Here is a 13,908-nt window from a genome sequence, read left to right on the forward strand (position 1 = left end):
AAGATTTTAGAAATTTCAAAACCACATATTTATCTTTCTCTCTGATCTAAATGTAGTTCTATTCCAAATTATAGTTTTTTAAAATGCAAAGTTAATTTCCTAAATCAACATAACATTCTATAGTAGAAAAGATTAGAAACAGGCCCTCAAGAAGACAATTTTCACAATCAAAGCTATTTCCTTTAGCTATTTGCTCTTCTTTCTCCAAATATCCATGATGCAACTGCAATACAAGCTGTCTTGAAACAAAAATATATTGATTCCCAGTGACCTCTGGCAAACATTAATACCTTTTCTTACTTGTATAACTTAATTTTTAACCAGCAAGAGAAGGAAGGAAGGAAGGAAGGAAAGAAGGGAGGGGGGGGAGAGGAGAGGAGGGGAGGGGAGGGGAAAGGAAAGGAGAAGAGAGGAGAAAAGAGGAGAGGAGAGAAGAGAAAAGAAAAGAAAAAAGAGAAGAAAAGAAAAGACACTGTTTTGCAAGGATACCTTTGTCTTATACTCCTGGGGAGACATGCCAAGTAATTTAGTAATTATATGACCAAAGGAGTTTTCATGCTTTTTGCTCTACTAAAATAACTAAGTAACCCAAAGGCAAATGGTCTCAGAGAAGGCAAAGCTAATGGTTCTGCTATTACGAGCTCAGCTTTGCAGCTGGTCACAGTGAGGAACGGACGCTGGCCATCCAACCTCAATTGCACCTCGGGGGACACCACCCCCACCCCAGCACTGCAATGACATCACACTGACCTGTTTTCAGATCCCAAACTCTACTCCAGTCTCTTCTCATAACCTCTTGCGTTGTTTTCCTCCATATGTAGAAAGGAGAAATTTACAGCCCCAGTCTCAGGATTGGTATGAAGATTCAGTGAGATAACATACCAAAAATGTAAGACACATAGATTTTTCTTAAAAATAAATTTCCAATCTAACCCTCTTTAAAAGATCTAGAACAAGATTGTTTTCTTTTTTTTTTTTTAATACATCTTTATTGGAGTATAATTGCTTCACATGCTGTGTTAGTTTCTGTTGTACAACAAAGTGAGTCAGCTATATGCATACATGTATCCCCATATCCCCTCCCTCTTGAGCCTCCCTCCCATCCTCCCTATCCCACCCCTCTTCACATGTCAATCACAAGATCATTCAAAGATTCTGACTCATTACAACCAACGTTATCTGGTTTTTTCCAACAGCAAAGGTACACCTCCAGCATCAAAAAAATGGTGCAATAATTTGATACAGAGAAAGCTGGTTCCCTCATATTTTTCCTCAAAAAAACCACAACTGAATATTATAATAACAAACATCTATAAAGTGCTTACTATCTGCCATACACACATATTAGTCATTCAATCTTTAAAACCCTAGTACTGTGTTATTTATTATACCCATTTTAGAGATGAGAAAATTGAGTAACCGAGAACTTAATTTTCCCAAGGGCACCAAGCAAAAGAATGGAAGAGCTGTGCTCTGAACCAAGTAGAATCTATGCTTTTTAACTTTAACTACCATATACTGTCTCCCTATGGATGAGATTCTATAATTGGGCCATTCTGTTATTAATGCCTAGCATTTGGTTCCTACTGGATGTGAACCAGTTCTTTCCTAGGAGACGTCTGCGATGCCCCTCTTGATATGGAAAGTTGCAATTTCCTATCCAGAGGGAAAATAGTACATTTACAACACAGTTGTCTAGCTCTAGCCTCTAGCAATTTGGCCTTGAGAAGCAGGACGAAGGGCCTTGAAAACAAACATCTTTGATGATTTAAACTATCTTTATGATTATTAATAAAAATCATCCAGAATGCATTCATTTTCCTCTTGTACTCACAATTAAGTATGAGAATTGTTGCAAATTTGCAGAAACTTGAAGCATCTTACACAGAAACTTCTGGAAATGATACAAATCTAACATTTCACTGCCATGTAATTAATCAGTATCACCAGGTGATGAGAACTAGTATGATGGATCTTGGGCTTGATTATGGTGGGTTCTGAATGGCAATTTATTCCCTAAAATAAAGCTTCCTTCATCATCTACATTTGATAACCTAGGTTTTATGGTGCTCATGGTGTATCCTTCAGTAGCTCAAAAAAAACACCTCTTATGGGGCTTCCCTGGTGGCGCAGTGGTTGAGAGTCTGCCTGCCAATGCAGGGGACACGAGTTCGAGCCCTGGTCTGGGAAGATCCCACATGCCGCGGAGCAACTGGGCCCGTGAGCCACAACTACTGAGCCTGCGCATCTGGAGCCTGTGCTCCGCAACGGGAGAGGCCGCGATAGTGAGAGGCCCGCGCACCGCGATGAAGAGTGGCCCCCGCTTGCCACAACTAGAGAAAGCCCTCGCACAGAAATGAAGACCCAACACAGCCACAAATAAATTTTTAAAAAAAAACAAACAAAAACAAAAAACCTTTTATGATAGATGCTGTGATGCACCCGCTCCAGAACTGGGACATGTTCTAGCTGCTGCAATTACTGACTGCTGAGGGTTTTCAGCTGAGCCTCTCTCCAGGAATTGCTTGTGCATAAAAAGAGTCACTTCACCCAAATTTCTGCCCCCTCTTCTGGGTCAGCCCACATCCAATGATGGTTAACATTGGGATCTAAGGCCCTGGCCCCTTTGCCTCTATTCGGAACACTCTAGAACCATCTCAGCTCCTCCACATCCCATGGGATCAACTGAGGCCTTCGTTGGAACCACATTCAAGTTCAACTTCACTGTCTGCCCAGTCCTATTTCCTTCATTCTCCCAGAGCTATTGATCCCAAGAGCACTCCCCAGTAAACCCCCTGCCACAAACCTCTGCTTCAGAATCTGTTTTCTGGGAACGTGACCTGCAACAATTGTTTAACAAAATTAGTCTCCATATCGTCTGGGGCACATATTTCCTGCCTTCTGCAGACCACACTGGCCGCATCCTCTGCTTTCCCATGATGAACAGTATTTGTATTCTGTGATAAACTGGTGGTGTCTCTGGCAAGGACATTTTCTCAGGTCAATATAATTATGAAAATTTCTTCAGTCAAGCACTGTCATTGAAGGACTTTATTATAAGCTCAACAAAAGAGTCAATCCCATAAAATTATCTAAGAAATCCCTAAAATTTCATGTTGAAAAAAGATAGTACAGTCTGCAAGATAAACAGTAATAACTTTGCTGGACTATTGGCTCAACCTGTGAAATTCAAATCTCTTAAGAGTGGCCAATAATTCAATGGAAAATTATGATTTCAATGATCATAAAAACTCATAAACCACTGATCTCAGGTAAAATAGGGAGAATATTCTGCTAGAATATGTTGATTTCCCTGCAATTCTTCAGGAGTATACATGCATCTCTTCAGAGCTCTCCATTTTGTTTGCTCAAGATTAAGACATTTTCATTCTAATAAATGCAGAGAGATGACATCACAGCAAGGTGTGCTCCACAGCCCAGAGCTTTGTTCAATTACCAACCAATACCAGCGTGTCTTCTTTATATACACTGAACTTGTGCAGCCTTTTTCTCAACAGAAATAGACTTTTATAACCAGAAAAAAAAAAAGTTCTGTTGGACAACAGCTTCAAAACAGGCAGACACACACACATACACACACACACACACAAGACATAGCATCTCTCTAACAACAAAACCTTTTGTTTTTACAAAACTACTCTAGTCTTAGAGCACCCTACTGGCAACTATGAGACCTTAGATGGACCTATACATTTGGGGCCTACGTGAACCTAAACAATCTTCCAAAGAATCTAAAATCTGAACCTAAGACTAAGATTAATAAATTATTATTGTATTCACCAGCCGAGCTTCCTAGAGTCTATAACTTTTCACTCGCTGATTATTTTTTATTGATTTAACATTATATTTAGAGATATCTTTATGTGATCTCCTTATTTCTTTAGAGTTTTATATCTGGTTCAAAAAAGAGAAGATACTTAAACCCAAATTTGTACTGATTTGCTCTTGTTTTACTTACAGCCAACTGTGTTTTCCAAAGATGGCTGCAGCAATATCTCCCATCTTTCTTGCTTTTCTTACAATATGATCATGGCATCTCTCACATGAAACTGTAGTGTCTTTCTTTGAAACAGTTGTATCCTTGTGACTGCCTTATCCAAGAGTATGAAAGAAGTGACACACTGTGAATTTCAAGGCTAGATCATAAACTGCGTGTACTTCAGCCTTGGTCTCTTGGGGTTTGCTCTTGAAACCCAGCTGCCACGCTATAAGGAAGCCCAAGCAACCTGAGCAAGGGCATCCCTTCATCAGGGAAAATTCTTTCTGAAGGCCAAAACTGGGTTAGGATCTCCCTTATATACTTTCATAGTACTGTGTATTTTTCCCATAGATCCATTAAAACAATAGTAATTAATTAATTATTTGAATATTTATTCATTTCTGTCAACTTCTTCCACTAGAATTTAATTTCAGGAAGACTGCAACTGAGTCTGTCTTATTCTTATCTCCCTTATGTCTAGAATGCCTGCAGTGTAACAGACAGTCAACACATGTTGACTGAATTTAAAAAGGAATAAAACTGCCAAGCAATTGGCAATACCTCACCCATCTGGTACTTGTGACCTTAAGGATAAGGTGCAGCTCTTTCAAAGGATCTGAAAGCTTACAAAGGGACCATGACTATGGAGATATTTACATGTATTGCATGTTTTCCCAGGTCACAGGTATCTGGCTCCACACCCCTCGTTTGCGGCAGAAGCCCCTTCCCTTTGCAGCCCTCTCACAAGGCTTGGAGCCCCCATCAGGATGTTTGAGACGTGCCTGTGGAACAGATCCTCTCATTTACCCAGCGATGCCTCCATATTTGTCCTTTCTTGCTCAACACCACTACAGTGATACAGTCATAGGTGCAAGTTAGTCATAGACGCTGGTGCTACTGACATTTTGAACTGGGTAATTATTTGTTTGGGAGGGGAGGTGGGGACTGTCCTGAGTACTGTGGGATGTATAGCAATATCCCTGGCCTCCACCCACCAGAGAGCAGTAGCAACACCCCCTCACCCTCCCACCGCATCCCCCCAAATTGTGTTAACTGAAAAATGTCTCTGGACATTGCCCGATGTCCCCGGCAGGAAAAAACTGCCACTAGTTGAGAATCACTGGTCACAGAGAAAACACAGAAAAGCTGCCAGGCAGCCGTCAAGCCTCTGTCTAAGGAGCACAGTGCTGTCCCATGTGGACACCAAGGGCGTCAGTGCCCACACAGTGTGGCTCGTGGCCTTGCCAGCCTCCCCTTACAGCCAAGTCCAGGCAGGTCTGGCCTGATGCTACACGGCCTCATTTTGTTCTACGTTGGGTCCACGTGCCTACTGACCCTCAACAGCCAAGTACTCTTCACCCTCCTCTAAGGCTATACTCTGCAATAAAAGCCTCAAAGCAATGCTTTTGTGCATTAAATACCTTTTGGAGGTTTTAGACAGTTCTTTTATACATATTCTTTTTTATTGTAATCCCTCTTCATAAGGTCTGGGATGAGGCCAGTTGGCCCATCCAGAGTACAAGTGATAGACACATGCTACTCTTAGGATCCCCACTACCCACCAAAGCCTCCTTCAGGACTCAAGATATACCTAAATATATAGGAATCCAGGGGTGAGCATGGCTTAGATTCAGCCTGAGACCTTTACTGTAATCATGTATGAAACAAGTAGTGCTCATAGCAGGACACAGCAATAAATAACTATATTGAGCTTCTGTTCACATTTCTACTCCTGAATCTTGCTGGAAACGTTGGTTAAAAACCATTAGCTAACATTTCTCATAGGGATACCAGGCAAGTAAGTGTCATGAAATGAGTGTCTCTCCACATTCCTTAAAATAGCCCAGGCTTCTCCAACGGTCATAATCCAAATGACATTCCCTCAAAGTCAGTTCCACATTTCAATGCAGTAAAATTGATGTTGTTTCCCAAGCCCCAGGTAGTAGAGATTCAATAGCTCACACGCCTTTCTGCTTTCCTGCTGGTCTGTTTATAGAGTAGGCAGCCTGCTTACAAATTATTGAAACAGAAAAGCCAGATAATGATGTGTTTTGAGAACAGCCTCAGAAACATTGCCTGTGCTCACTTCCTCTTGTGTTTGAGGGAAGCCTATATCATCTGGCTGTGAGAGTTCTGGTTTAATGGGGGTGATGCAGTTAAGGCCCAGTCCTCGCGTAGCTCTATTTAAAAAATAGGGATTCCTGTGCAGAAGACAGATACTCCCAGGAAACATGTGGTGGCCACTGTCTGATTTTAAAGCTCATGATTGCAAATAGCCTCACCTAGGATTCAAAAGTTAGAATGAGGAGAATCTGTCTTCCTTCTCAGTATTGCTCTGGAGATGAATTTAAGGATGTCTTCCAAAGACTAAGTGAATCACCACCCCTTGCTTCAGTTGCTCTGTGGAATGTTTTAAAATTATTTTATGTTGTTTAAAAGTTCAGATAACTCTTTACCTTCTGTGCAGTGATCTGACATTGGAAATCATTTTTCGGCAACAAGAACATTGAGAGTGAGATTTGAGGTTATTTTCCACCACGGCAAGATAGGTATATGTGTCGTTCTTATTGCATCCATGAAGAGGAAGGCTCTAGAATCTCAAATAGGACATGAATATTCAGGTTATTTATGAGGAAACAGAGCTCATCATTTACACAGATGCCAATGGCTCTGACCTGCCTACCCTGTATAATAGGGAACCTGTTGGTGACACATTTGGGATGCAGGGCGTGTGCTCTGGAGGATGGTACAGCTGAGCAGAGCAAAGCCCCAAGTAAGGAGAGCATCCCTATTCCTTCCCAAAGGGGACAAGTGAATGAGGAGTCACAGGTCACCAGCCAATAGTGTTTAACAATTACCTGTATCATAAACAGTAATTGGGCTCATCTACTTCAAGTGAGAAAAAAATGTTCTTTCACCTTAAGCAATTACTTCTATCAGCCAGTTAAAGTCCCAATCCAATGGAAAATGATTTCAGGCAATTGTGTTCTTTGATTCGTAAGAAGAAAAAAAATAGACTATTAAAAATAAAACTTCATGAGAGACCATGACCTTAGCATGATTTTGAAGAGAAACCAAAACCATGAAATATCAAAATTGCATAGCCAATCTGCAAAGCAGATTCCAAGTCAGCTCAACTAAAGCTTTCATTTGGGGTGAAGCTGAAAAGCTTCTCTGTCTTATCTATTAGACTTTCCACGTGCTTGACAGTGGATGTCAGTTTTTGTTTCAAGACTCTCTAGGGCAAGAATTGCTGAAATTTTTCCACGTAGACTCTTTCCTGAGAACCAAAGCAGGTAAGCATCATTAGGAATAAAAGGGAAAGAAGATATAATGCAGAAGCCACGGTATTTGAAATTACTAACCATGCTTGGGGTAGCATTTGGGATAGATTTCTGAGCTCTTCTGCTTCTATTTATATTGTCAGCTAACTGCAGGAAAGTCAATGTGGTGGAACAAATGAAGTAAAAATGGCAGAGAAAGGAAATTAAATCAGCATATTCTGAGATACTCTCAGGAACAACAGAAGCTGTGCCAAGTAACAAGCATAAACACAATGTTAAGCTAAATGTAGCTAAAACTGTCAAAACTTTTTAATATTTATTTACATGTCCAATTTTACCATTGCTGTGACCACTCTCGGAATGTCTTTGTTGCTACAATGGAAATATCTAGCCTGTCAACAGAAAATTGATATGCAAGAGGATAAAAGATGTTCAAATTCTAGTGTTCAGATGTGTCCATTCTAGTTCGTATCGTGCAGTCTCAGGAGGACGTTAGTATCTGGGCTGCGATTTGGCTACAGCGTAGTAGTGGTCTGTCCAGATCCTCTTTTGAAGGTGGCCCACCCAACTCCCAGTGGCTGAGGGCTCACAGCTGCATCCCACACTGGGAATTGCCTCTGTCACAGGAACTGCTTTGCCCGAGGTCACATCTCCTGGGGAAGGTGGTCCCACAGCTAATGACAAGCTGCTATGGGGATGGAAGGCCAAGCTCCCTTTCCTCTATTTAGGAGGACCTGAAGGACCATCCCAGCTCTAAAATTCCCCTTGGGATCAGCTGAAGCCTCCCTTGCAACTGTATGGGAGGTCAGCTTCTTGGTCTTCTCAATCTTATCACCCTGGCTTCCTTACCAGTGTATTTCCCAAGAACACTCCCCAACAAACCTACTGCTTGCCTGCAGCTCCTTATCTCAGAATCTCTCCAAGGAACCTAGTTTAAGTGGATTGATGCCAGGAGTGGTTCCAGGAAGAAGACACTAAATTGGGATTTGGGAGCTGGATCACATAGTATCTGGCATGCTATAGCAGTGCAATTGTTCAAACTTTCACTCGTACAACGGATGTGATAGCATTGGAAGGCAAAGCACTAGCCAATGTGGTGTATCTAGTGTTTGAGAGAGAGGAGGAAAGAGGCAACTATAAGAATAGAATTGGGTGGCTGTTGAGGTCCATTGATTCATAAAAAGAAGCAATGACTAACTAAGGGTGATTTGAGCACCGATTCAAAGCAGAAGTGAATGTACCTATGGCTCTGCAGGAGCTGGTTAAAACAGACGACCAGAAACTTGGAAAATACGGTTGTGAATACGGATTCTAAAAGAATGTTGGATCAAGGGATAAAGGAGAGGGATGTGAAGTTGGATTAGGAAGAGTTTATTAATCCTCTTTCAGAATACAGATTTAATAATCTGGCAAGGACCCTGGAAAACAATGCTTCTACACAGCTAGGCTGGCTCTTGGAAACTTAGACAAAGCAATAGCCCACACTCAGTGAAGTAGAAATGGCAGAACCGATATAACGGTGAGTAGGATAAGGAATCAAAGTACTCAAAAAGGTGGGCATGGTAAAGTAGATATACTACATAAAGCCTACTATTTACTGCAAGTAGGCACACAGAAGACTCCCTTTGCTGATGCAGTAAGAATGCACTGGTGAGAAAGTTTTCAGCATTACCGGGGAGCTCAGTAGCGGCCATATTCCGAAGAGCAGGGCCAGGATTGGCAACCTAATTTGCAGGGCCTGGTGCAAAATGAAAATGTGGAGTCCCTTGCTTAAAAAGAATTTCAAGCCTGCAACAGCAGAGCATTAAACAAAGTGTGGGACCCTTCCAAGTGCAGGGCTATGTGCAACTGCACAGGACACACGTCCACGAAGCCGGTCATGAATAGGGCTAATGGGAAAACTTGTTCTTAACAGAACCGGGCTCCCTCATGGTAATGGAGATGACAGAATCCTGAAATAACAGGGACCAAGTGGCAGCACCTAACCCTGGGAAGCAAGTGAGCACAATGCCCACAATAAGAAGCAAGGTTGGAATAACAGCCGGGAAGCCTGACGCTCAGAGAACAATGGAAATGTTCCTAAAGGCGAAATGGGTAGCAGATGACAGTCGTTCTGAACTTACATAATCAAGATGACCAGGAAGCTGAGAGCAGCCATCTCAATAAAAACTGGATATCTCTTGCTCGATTTCCAGACATGAGCCTGTTCTCAGACCCTACAACCCACTGACTCTAGAAAGACCAGTTACCCTTTGAAGAAAGAGTCTGAAACGCCATAGTAAGTATATTCAGTAGTAAGTTCCCAAGTCCTTCTTCCAAGGGGCTAACGCCATTTACTTAAGTAACCGTGCATTGAGGACAAAGGAATGCCCAGACCTTTCAAGAATTGGAGGATTCTAAATTGGATTGATACCCAGGGATCCAAAGTATCACCACGGTCCCCTTGTTGGGACACATAAAGATCAGTAATTAATGAAGTCCTCGCCTAGGTCCCTCTCATAGTTCATTCACTCGGTCCGTGAAGCCATCCAGTGGTCATTTCTACCAGACTCCAAATATATCACATTGGTTCCTTAATATGTGGTGTAAGCTATCATAGTGGAGAAGGTCAAGTGAAAGGTCTGAAACTGCTCCCTCCTTGACCAAGATAGTAAATCAAAACAAAAGCACAGGGGTGGGGCGGCATTGCCACCTTCACAGTTTAAAGAAGGCAGGGATGGTGGTCTCTGTGAGTTCTTAATTTAATCACTAGTCAGGCTTCTCAAACACCAAATTAATTATGGTGGGGGCTAACAAGCTGCTACCAAATTAAACAAGCATGAGCCCAACGGCAGCTGCTGGGCTAGATAGGATACCTTTGCTATCGCAGGTTAACACACAGGGTATGCTACCTTTCATCTGACAGTTTTGCATCCTTTTCTCTCCCTAACATGAAGAGGATCAGAAGCATTCTGTATTCACATAGAACAGAAAATGGTAGACATCTATGGTAGACATCTAATGATAATATACATCCTCTCACTCCTGTTTTAATGTGGTCTGAAGAGGCCTGGACTGTCTTTTTGCACAACGTCGCATTGGTCCACTCTATAAATGACATTATATTAATCAAACCAGATGAACAGGAAGTGGCACATACAGTGGAGCCCTTGGTTAAGACGCATGTGACAGAGTATAGAACATAAATCCTGTGGCAGTCTCAGGAGGCCACCACATCAATGATGCGTCCAGGAGCCGGGGGTTTGCCAGAACATCACTTCTGAAGTTAAGGGCAAATGATTGCTCATTGAACCTCCTAAAACAGAGGCATGTTGCCTTATAAACGTTTTCAGGTTCTAGAGGCAGCACATTTCCTCATTTGGGAATCCTATTTTGATCTATTTGGCAGCTGACAAGGAAGGCTGGTAGCTTTCAGAGAAGCCCAGAGCAGGTCCAGTCTGTGATCATTCAGCCCTGTCTCTTGGGTCATATAACCTGGCAGACCCTATGGTCCCAGAGGCCTGTGTGGTGGAAAAGGAACCATGTGGAGTTTATGACTGTTTCAAATAGCAGAATCACAATGTAGGCCCACAGCGTTCTAGAGCAAGCCATACAGTCTCCAGTAAAGAACTATACACCATTCCAAAAGCAGCTTCTAGCATTGCCCTTTTATTATCTGACTGTGGGACCCCAAGTGATCACGTGGCTGGAGCATCAAGACCTGGGTTCTGTCACATCCACTAAGGTAAAAGGTTGGGCAGGGGGAATTCCCTGGTGGTCCAGTGGTTAGGAATCCACGCTTTCACTGCCGAGGGTGTGGGTTCTATCCCTGGTCGGGGAACTAAGATCCTGCAAGTCAAGCAACGCGGCCAAAAAAATTTTTTTTTAATAAAAAAAATATTTTTTGAATTAAAAAGAAATAAAGGTTGAGCAGGTCCAGCAGTCCACTGTAAAATGGATTAGATGCACACTCAGCCAGCAAACACAAGTAAGCTGCCTAATCAGGTGACCAAGACTATTATGTAATCCACAATTGTCGCTTCGTCACCTCTCCCTCAGCTCACACCTTTGGCCACATGGAAGGGTCCTTTATGACCAGCTGACAGAGGAGGAAAAAAGGCCAAGCTTGTTTCTCGGATGGGTTAACTCAGTAAGCAGGTGTCAGGCTTAACATTGTTTCATGTGATCTCACTCAATCCTCACGGTTAGATTGAAAAAAACGCTTCATTAGGTCAGAAAGTTTGTCTGTCTTGTTCACCATTTAATCACCAGGGCCCAGTACAGTGTCTATATGGTAAGTATTCTTTCAACAAATATTAATTGATCCCATAGTATATGCCTAGGGCTACAGCAATGAACACAACAGAATTTACTGAGTTATCATAGACTCAATAAATATTTGTTGAAGAATGAAAGAATAGTAACCTTTTATCATCTGGGGTCCCATCAGGAATCAGAATCCAATTCAAATGGCTAAAAAGTCTTTCTCATGATATGGTCAGAGACCGGAAATAGTGAGAAGACGTTACCATCTCTAGGCCTCAAGACACGAGAGATGGGGATGGTATGAGAGGGTTAGATTTGGAAATATGAAGCCAGGACCATCAGCAGAACGGTAGCCGAGGGACTCAGCTATTGCATGAAACACGGCCCACAGCAGCATGAGAGCCAGGAAGAGACAGCCCACCTCTCTCTTCCTTCACCCTCTGATCTCCACTGGTGCCTCTCTTTGGCAACAAATGGAAGCCAACCAACTGGTACGGAAACCTTGATAATGTGGTCTGCAGGCATCTCCTTCCCAAAGAATTGACCGGAGCAGAGAAGATGAAACAATGGATGTGGGAGTGGGGGAAGAGGGAAGATGGAGAAAAGAGAATAAGCACTTTGGGAAAGGTATCCTTTTCTCCATTTTAACAGATGAGAAAGCTGAAGCTAGCCCTGATCATACTAGTAGAATTGCAGAGACACTATTCAAACCCAGGGCAAATGATTCCAGAGTCATCACTTTTAACCAGTACCTTATTTTGACTCTAGACATTCTGATTTCTGGAGAACCAGAAATTGCATAGATTGCATAAATTATATTTTGTATTCCCACAAGCACCTGCAAATTAGTCTCAGTAAATGTTAGCTGATAAGGTGACACTACCCTAATAACACACCTGGAAACTTGATCATAGAAAGTCTTATAATGGACAACTCATTTCAAAGGGGAGTATGCACCAGGTCTGAGGATTGCTGACCCTCACACAGGACAGTATTTGCAATATTGGCCCTACTGATAAGCTGGTGTGAAATAACAATGGAAAGTATCATACTTCTTACCCCTCCTCTGTGCATCTGGGCTTTATGCTCCTTGGCAGGGGGGCATGAAGACTTCCCAGCAGATATGCATCATGGTGGTTTTACGTGAATCCATTTCCAGATCCTCCATTTCCACATATATCCTTTCTACAATAAATTTGCCCAATAATGTGCCTGCAGGCTGCTAGTTTTCCTTTTCTGCCTCTCATCTCAAAATCACTGTTCTCTCACTTTACAAAAGAAAGGCATACCTCTCACTCATCCCGAGACCTACCATGATATCTTGCCCCGAAGCTTACTAGCCAACCTGACACCAAGCAAAAGAACACTGGGAGGGACTTCCCTGGTGGTGCAGTGGTTAAGAATCTGCCTGCCAATGCAGGGGACACGGGTTCGAGCCCTGGTCTGGGAAGATCCCACATGCCATGGAGCAACTAAGCCCGTGCGCCACAACCACTGAGCCTGCGCTCTAGAGCCAGTGAGCCACAACTATTGAGCCCATGTGCCACAATTACGGAAGCCCACACACCTAGAGCCATGCTCTGCAACAAAGAGAAGCCACCGCAATGAGAAGCCTGCGCACCAACCAAGAGTAGCCCCCGCTCACCACAACTAGAGAAAGCCAGCGTGCAGCAACAAAGACCCAACGCAGCCAAAAAAAATAAATAGAATAAGTAAATTCATTTAAAAAAAAAAAAGAACACTGGGGGACCATATTGCTCTTGAAGGTCAGTCTTTAAAGTACAAATTACGAAATACTCATGGCAAGGCTTCCTGCTTTAGCTAGCTAGCTAACTAGTTTTCTGAGTATCGAATTATTTATTTAATCATTCTAGAATTTGTATTCTAAAATGAGATGGCTGTCACCAGGTTGCATGTTAACAAATGTATTTGAATGAAAAAAATAAAGTCAGACTTTTCTAATGAAAACTAAGTCTGACTTGGCTGAATGATTTGACAATAGGAACTGGCTTTGTTAATTAGATGATGTGGCAGCATGTACCATAAGCTGGATAAGCTAAATCTACAGGCCCACAGTTTTGATTAAAATACATTAAAAACCCTTATGCAACATACAATATGTTGGAAACTACATCCTTTGTAACTAAACTTATGACATGTGGATTTAAAAATATGGGGGGGTACACACCTTTTAAAAATTATTTTTGGAAGTACAAGAGCAAAACAGTTGGAGGATACTATCCTAGATCTCATAGTAGAACAAAATTTAAATCTAGAAGGGATACAGCTATTTGGTACAACTTTATTTATAGAGAAGCAAACAAACACAGAGAAATTAAACAAGCTGCAACCAATTTGTGACAGAGCTGAGATTAGATC

The 13,908-nt window shown here is 42.2% G+C and overlaps 1 protein-coding gene across 8 annotated transcripts in view; it reads right to left on the minus strand.

The window, feature by feature from the left end:
- Positions 1-13,908, minus strand: part of LOC309628709 (uncharacterized protein) — a 309,465-nt gene that overhangs the window by 202,981 nt on the left and 92,576 nt on the right. Inside the window, exon 5 of one of the 8 annotated variants that reach the window (XR_014244645.1) lies at positions 6,457-6,590. The exons of the other annotated variants lie outside the window; for them this stretch is intronic. The gene's annotated coding sequence lies outside the window, so the exon portion shown is untranslated. The remainder of the gene's footprint in view (positions 1-6,456; positions 6,591-13,908) is intronic. 8 annotated transcript variants of the gene reach the window in all.

The sequence above is a fragment of the Balaenoptera borealis genome (assembly GCF_965194805.1).
Source record: "Balaenoptera borealis genome assembly, chromosome: 5".
Lineage (NCBI taxonomy): Eukaryota > Metazoa > Chordata > Mammalia > Artiodactyla > Balaenopteridae > Balaenoptera > Balaenoptera borealis.